Source organism: Gambusia affinis, linkage group LG21 (assembly GCF_019740435.1).
Source record: "Gambusia affinis linkage group LG21, SWU_Gaff_1.0, whole genome shotgun sequence".
In the NCBI taxonomy this organism is placed as follows: Eukaryota; Metazoa; Chordata; class Actinopteri; order Cyprinodontiformes; family Poeciliidae; genus Gambusia; species Gambusia affinis.
Window position 1 is genome coordinate 2,051,527 of NC_057888.1, and position 8,091 is coordinate 2,059,617.

The following is an 8,091-nucleotide window of genomic DNA, read 5'->3' on the forward strand; positions in this document are numbered from 1 at the left end:
TCATCTTGAGACCAAAGATCTTCAAATGCTTGTTTTTTTTTGTTTTCAGTCATGATCATAATTTGGTGACTTCAGGTTTGGTTTTGCATCTTTTAGCCGAGCTCGGCGTTTCATTGATGCAGCGTGGGAGCTGTAGATCAGAGGAACTGCTTGTGGTAACCACTCTTCTCTTTCAGTTTCAAAGTGAATACTAGAATTAAAAAAAGAATAATAAAAACGTTGATTCAGAACATTTATTAAAGTTATAAAAAACACTGGGTTAGTGGGAAATGACTGGAATGACTCATAATTCCAAAATACACTGAAAACTGGTGCTTCTGGAAATGATGTCATGTTTTTAAGTGTTTAGAAATGAAACTGTTTAAAAATGAAAATAAAAACTCGTTGGAACGAGGAACTCGTCTGTCTGCTGTAACCTGAATTTGTGAGTGTAGGACCGGCTGAAGGGCCGACGTCGCATCAGCCCTGCATGCAGCCGCCGTCACGTTTAGGCCCAGGGGCTCAGTTACAATAAAAATATTCCAAAGAGCACCAGGAGCTCTCTTCCTGAGGACGGCCTAGTCAAATCCCGCTATCATCAGTGTAGAGGCTGCAGAGCCTTTGCAGCAGGTGGTTGTGGTGCATCTGCACACAGGTGAAGAAAAACATCAACGACAGGAAGATATTCTGCAGGAAATATGGATGGAAAAATGGATAAAAAGCTGCATTAGGGAAAGCAAAAGAATAAAAACCCTCAAGGGGTTTCGCAGCAGACCACACACATTCTGGACACAAACTGTTCAGACTTTTACCTTCAGGTCTGCGCTACAGTCAGCCAGCTAATCGAATAAAACCTAAAAACATGTTTGAACTTTTCTAACCTCACATTAAAACACGTTTATAAACATAGAAGAACACAAAATATTTCAGTTTTATTTCCTCTGAAGTTTACATATTTATGCTGGACTGTTGAGACCCATTTTTATTCTGTTTGATTCAGGCAGTTTCAGAAACTTTTATTATGAAAGTTTATATAGTATATAAGTATTTTGTTTTAACCTTACATTTAAGTATCTATTTGTTCTTATTGTTGTTTTCTTGCTTCACTTTATTGAATTATTCGACACTTTGGTCAACATCTGTGGTTTTGATGTGATATATCAGTAAACTGACCTGCTTAATGTTTGAATTTGTGCAACAAGCAAATAAAACTGATTCAGATTCTGAACTGCAGTGACATAAAATCGTTTGTTTTGGTTTCTCTTTTAAAATAAATGAATGCAGAACCAAATCCTGGGCTAAAAGGTGAATATAAACCATTTTCAAATTTACAAAAAGGATAACATTTGAAAAAGAGAAAAAAAAACTGAATGCAGGAAATGTGTTGAGCAACAAGCAACAGACAGCAGCGTTACACCGAACAATACCAAGAATACCCAGAGACATGAACAGAAACCGTAACCGAGACAAAACTCACAGAACTACAACCTTTCAAAGGTGAAAGCAGCAGCGCTGTGCGACTATTTGACCTCTAACTCATCCATCTGAAATGTTTCAGATCATCAAACTATTTTTAATGTCAGATAAAACTACAATAAAGTAATTCCCCAGTAAACATAACCGTTTGTGATGCCAATGGCTGCCACTGAAATAAACTATCTGTTTTACATCTTATTTATTAGGTATGAAATATTTCAGTAAAGCCATTTGCTTTGGAGATCATTAAGTCTATTTCATGTTGTCAAACAGCAGATCTATTATGCAAAATTAACTTTTTGCACATTTTGATAATTCCGTTTGGGTCTCAATAAAACCATCCAGATGTTTTTTGGTGTCTGGAAAATGAGCCTTTTCAAAAAGCTGCCAATGGTTGAGTTACACGTCACCGTTACCTAGCAACTAAAGCTAAGCTGCAGCGCATTAGGTCAGCTGGTTTTACCGCTGTATGTGAGGTACAATGGCTGCTGGAAAACATAAGCAGTAACTGATGAATGATTTTTACAAAAACTTTAAACCAAAAAATGTTCAATTCATCATTTTGCTTCTTCCTCAGATTTTCTTTTACTGTAATATATAAAATGACTTAGAAACTGCTTTTTGTACTTGCATGTTTTATTCTGGTTTAACATTAAATTTCTTTATTGAGCTAAACTTTATTCTTCTGAAAAGAGTTTCCCTCCACCAACTGAATTTTATTTTTTGCTTTAACTGTAACTACAGAAAGTCTTCTGATATTTTTGAAAAGCTGACAATGGAAAATTGGTGTCATGTATTCATTTAACAGGAAAGACGACATTTCCTTGAAACCCCTCGATGACTTCCTTCCCACACTTCATGTGTTGTGACTTTAACTTAAATCTGCTGAGAAAGAGGAAGAAGCTTCAGTGAGTTTTCACTTTGGACGCATCAAACGGTCATGTGCCAATTAATCAGCAACTGTTGGCGTCTTTTAGCTGGACTGACTCCATTATTCAGAGGAAGCGGCGCCGCCACACCCATCATGCCTCAGTTTGTAATAAAGAGAAATTTAAATGAGTCAGATCAGTTAATACATGTTCAGCAGAAATGAGAAATAAAGTCTGTAAGTTTAACTTGAGCATTTGCTCCTGGATGTGGTCAAGATTCCTGCTGAGGAAAGGGGTTGAATAAATTAGTACATTGTATTTCTGCTTAAATACATTACAGAAAAAAAATACTGATAAATGTAAGCATTAAAAAATCATGAGTTTGGACAAGAGCAAAGTAAAGGATATCAAAATAAATATCTTAAAAGTGACACAAATGCATAAAATGCTAAACATTAGTGGCATCTCTTACCCATGAACTGAAATCTAAAGATTATGACACAAGTTTCATAACAGCATCATATTTGCATTGTGTTAAAGTAAGAAAATAGACGAGGGGAATGAAAAAGTAACTTCTACGTGTAAATGCATAAAAAGAACCGGTTGCACAATCACAGGCTGTGTGCCAGTCTTTGATACCGTGAGATTCACGCTGATGCTCAGATAGCAACACGTCTTTATCTACAGTCAAACTTCAGTTTTACCAACTATGCAGCTTTAGGTAGTTTATAAGGATCGCTAATGCCAGTGGCAATTTTACTAACGCTTAAAATTAAAAATTGATAGTAAGAAAAGTATGAATATATGTTAAAAAAAAAAAAAAAAAAAAAACGAAGAACGATTTATTCAACTAATCAAACTGTCACGTTTTAAATGACTTAAGTTAGCAAAGCTTGCAGAGAATCTATAATGTAACTAAACCAAATGTCATTTTAATAGAATCATCTGTGAACTCAAGAGTCTTAAAATATGATAATCAGATTTAGAGATACCAGCAGAAATACATCTAAATATATTTCTCTTATTTAAAACTGATGCAACATTCAGTTGCACACTCTTCACATACTCAGGCGTTTACAGGCCGAGGATCAGTTACCCCGTTTAACAAACCCTCACAGACCACCTAACTTAAAACTGCCCCACAATAAGACAACATCTTAATACATACAACCTGAAATTAAAATATTAGGCTCTTAACTCACTTTGTTCTGCCTAATGTTAAAGGTTGCTCTGTTATGTAAATGTGACTGGCCACAATAAAACAAGCATTTTGTGCCATTTATTTAAGCCATTTATCCATTATTATTTTAAACACAATCCTTTGGTAAGCTAGCTGTAGTGCTACACTTTGAGCCGAGGTCATGACAAATAAACGGTTTTTTTAAACGCAGTACCTTTCATACCCCTAGGGGGCGCCCACAGACCACAGTTTGAGAAAAACTGCCTTATTACTGGGTTAAAGATGAAGTATGGAGGCCCGGAAGTAAACGCAACCCATTTATTTCTGTTGATCCAGCATCAAAATGTCTAAAGTCTGTGTCCTGTACGGTTTTTCCAACCGTTCTAATAGAGAGAAAGATAAACGTTATTTTCGTGTTTCGAAGGTAGTTGGTCACAAGGGAGTTAATTTTAAAAAACTTACCGAAAAAAGAGGAGAAAAGTGGATCAACAATCTACAGCTAAAAACAGGAGGTGCGGAAACTAACAACGCCAGAGTTTGCAGCGTCACTTTCTAACAGGTAATGATCCATAGTTTAAATTGTATTTTCAAATATTTTATTGGACAGTTACTTAGAAAGCGAAGCATTCATATGTAAGGTAAGATATATTATTTTTATCCCGTAGCGTGGTTGTCCTCAGAGTGCTAATCTTGTTAGCAGCTAGCTCAGTGCCGAGTCACGGAGAGAAAAGATAATATTTATTTAGTGGGACTTTCATGGTAAAAACAAAAACAAAAAAAACCAAAAGCTACATAAATTAAATATAACCTACCCAGCCACACAGTCACAGTGAGCTGCTTCATGTCCAGACACATGTGGGTTTCTGTAGATCAGAGCGTCCAGCGTTTTATAATGATTCAACATTGACATATAACTCCAGCATAAATTTAGGTTTATATAAGCTAAATTAATTATTTACCAGCAGATCCAAGCTCATAGAAATAACATGGGTTAGTTCGTTGTTAGCGGTAGACTAATTACTTAAAATAGCACAATTCACCACTCACCCGGCTAAAACAAGTCAACAGCCACTCTTTTGATCCTGAATGCTTGAGCCAACTTGAAACTAAATGATTGTATTCTCCAGGCTTTTGAAAACTTTCTTCTGGCTCGTATAATATGACCTCTGTAGCACCTGAGAGGTAGTTATGTGGATCACCTCAATGCGGGTAAATCCTCAATATTATAAGAGAAGTCTTTATTACCGAGATAATACGGATCATATCCTAAACATACGTGTATTTTTTTGGAGGTACCTTGTCTGTTCCAGCCTATTAGGGCATTGTGATCAATTTTGCTTTGTTTTGAACCGGTGAAATTCACTTCCGCCCTCCATCTGAATTTTACGTGTTATCCAGGTCACGTGTCTGAAACCCAGCAATACTGAGAGGATGAGGCAGAATCAGGTCAGCCAATGTTAAGGCACAAACAAATTTATTTATTATTCAGGCGACTGTTTTCTGCAAAATATCCTGAAAGCATCATAATCCAAACAGGCGAACATATCGATTGCCTTTGTCTTTGGGTTTGCAGGTTTGTCCGTCCCAACGTGTGTGTATGGAAAGTCTGTAGGTTGGGAGGAAACAGCGTAGATGTGATGAGCGAGGTGGTGTGATGAAAACAGTAGGAAAAAAGCTCAAAGCTGACGCCAACAGTGCAGTAAATGTTCATGCTGTCACTCAACAGCAGCAACAACCTGAAAAATAAAACACATTTAGAAAAAACTGCTAAAAAGGCAAAAGAGAAGGGTATGTACAGATGGAGGTTTTGCAGATTCACCAAGTAACTTTGCTCCTCTTTAGCCTTTCTATGCTTCCTTCTGTCTAAAACCTGTTTGGTTCTGTAGTCATCCAGAAACCCTATTACCCAAAGTTATATAAAAACTCATAAGTACTTGAAAAATTGTATGTCTTGCTATTATGGATTGATTCATGTGCAGTTATACAAGCAATATCTGTAGAAATATTAATTAAAGCTAACACTGTTAGCTGGAGCTAAAATTAAAACAAATAGGAAGCTAATGACTGTATGTTTAAAGTAATGGCAACGCATCTTTAAATTGTGGCAACAAACCGTATATATTGAGATATTTTGACCCTGATGCTTGCCGTAAACATAGTTAGAAAGTCAAGTTCTTTGCAGGTATGTTCTTCTTTCCAACATTTTTGGATAAATCTTTCCTCATCCTTCATTTTCCATCTTTATTTCCTCTGGTTGTTTCTGCATTACCTCATATTTCAAATTGAAAGCGTCGACTGTTATTGTGCAAAAATTAGTGTTCCATCTGGATGGAGACTCAAAAACAGCTTCTTCCCAAAAAGCAATTAACACCCTGAACGCCCACATGCACTAATTATATAGAGGTTATATCTGTATGTATATTTAAAACTAACTGATTGGTATTGTAAATAATGTAAATATCAACATATTTATGGTTATATTGTATATATTTCCAACATTATTCGCACTGTTGGAGCTGACTTTTAATTTCATGTGTGCAGTGACAAATAAGTTGAATTGAATTGAATGTGCTACATTGTGAGATTCTTTAGCCAACTTCCTGTTGTCATAAACATTTTGTTTAAGTGGTTAATTGGTTTTACAGTACTAGCAGCTGTCAATTTAGTCTAGAAATATGATTAACTACAAGTAATTTATGATTTTCCAAGTGAGTGACTCTGTTTGAGTAAAGTTTTTAGTGTTTGCAGGAAACAGAATCAGGTACAACTTGTGCTTTTTTAACACCAATGCCTCAGTTTGCAGCAGAAGGTAAGAATGATAGTGAAACCACTTTAACCACAAGTTTCCTTGGTGTTGGTTCTGAGTTTTATCTGATAGTTCTGTGGGATTTCTGTGTAAAATGTTGAAACTGATGTACTATCAGACTAAATTAATCACAGGCCTGTTAGAAGTAGTTTGTCCTAACGTTGTCCTTAGCTAGACAAATCATGCTAATTTATAAAAGTAGCTACATGGTAGCGTGCATTTCATAAAAATGTGTTCTTAGATTACCAGCTCCAACCAGATGTTTACATACCTGCACTGCATGAAAGACATTTGGCTTTTTGGGAGGAATAACGTTTCTAACATTACTAACATAATAACATAAGTATTTCTAATACTAAAGGACACTAAAATATATTTTTTCCAGCTATTTTCTTGAACCTTTTCCAAATGAAGGAGTAAAATCCTTGGAAACCGGTTGAATGCTTCGAAGAAGTTGGTAATTGAAACTGATTCTGTTTCATTTGTACGTTATAGATGAAATCTCTCCTGAGAGTAGTAATATGAAACTCAGATGGAAGAAAAATGGCTTCTGAATCTTTCTATGACTTATGAAAGAAAACCTGATGTGTCTGGTCGTACGGAGCAGGCAGAGTAGATAGTAATTTATTAGAAAAAGCTGAACTGTGGTCTGTTTTGAATAATAAAATTTAGCTATTTGAATAAATAAATTTTAGCTATTCTCAATGTTAGTTATTTTTTCCTGTTAAATATACTTTTAGTTCTTGACCTTTTCAACCTGGATCATTATGACTCTTTGTCTCCCCCTAAAGGTGAAGACCAGTTTGCTTTTAAGTTGATCAAAAGTCCTGAATTAACTTTTTGATTTCTATTCATATTTAATATAAAATAACCAGTACCATTTAAATCAAGTTAAATACATAAAATATTAAACTTGATATATTTTTTCATTGAAAAAAAGATGACAGAATTGTTTTTTCTTAAACATTTCTCATTAATCTGGTTGGGAAGATTTTGTTCTGACAGATTAATCTAAACAATATATTTAGCTGTGACCTATTATTATTATTCCTTGAACAGGTAAGGATAGGTCTATGGGCTACACAAAACATGTTAATTATGTTTCCTTTGTACTTATTTGTTCTTAGAAAATGAGATTTTAGTCAGAGTCAGCTCCTTTAGGGCCTCTGTCACTTTAAATCCAAATAAGCTGCTGCTGCCACGCCCCCAGAAAAAATGGCTGCAAAAAGATGCACAATTATACAACTGTTCATCTTTGAAAAGCAGAAGTGGAGCCTCCTGCACAACCAACAAGAATGCAGCAAGTGGTTTCTGGATGGCAAGCCAACAATCAAACAGATGGAGCGATGATCAATACAGAACTGCAAAAAAATTAAAAACATGAAATCTTATCAAGTATTTCTGGTCTAATTTCTACTGCAAATATCTTAGTACACATGACATGAGAGAAAACTAACTCTAAAGTGACTTTTCAGCAAGAGAAATAAGGTTACTTTAAGTAAATAATTCATGAATATACATTAAAAAGTAAAGTAGTTCCTCTTGGAGATGGACGATATTATAGTATTAAGAAGTTATTGACTTAAAACAAGCTCATATCTGATTACAAGTTACTCGTTTTATTTAAATTGTTCTAAGATATTTGCACTAGAAAGTAGAAGTAATATTTTGTGTTTTTGCAGCGTAGGATTTTGTTTTCCGTTTTTACTCTCTGAACCTCTGAGTCTCATCAGCGTTTCGTTTCTTCAGTTTCTGAGGTTTTGCTCCTCCTGCCCTGCTAG

The 8,091-nt window shown here is 35.2% G+C and overlaps 1 long non-coding RNA gene across 1 annotated transcript; it reads right to left on the minus strand.

Annotated features, from left to right (window-relative positions):
• Window positions 1-309: 309 nt before the first annotated feature.
• Window positions 310-4,620, minus strand: LOC122824494. Its single transcript, XR_006369514.1, has 3 exons — window positions 4,552-4,620; window positions 4,317-4,367; window positions 310-666 (listed from the first exon to the last, which is right to left on the minus strand). It is a non-coding gene; the product is annotated as an uncharacterized LOC122824494 (long non-coding RNA).
• Window positions 4,621-8,091: the final 3,471 nt, after the last annotated feature.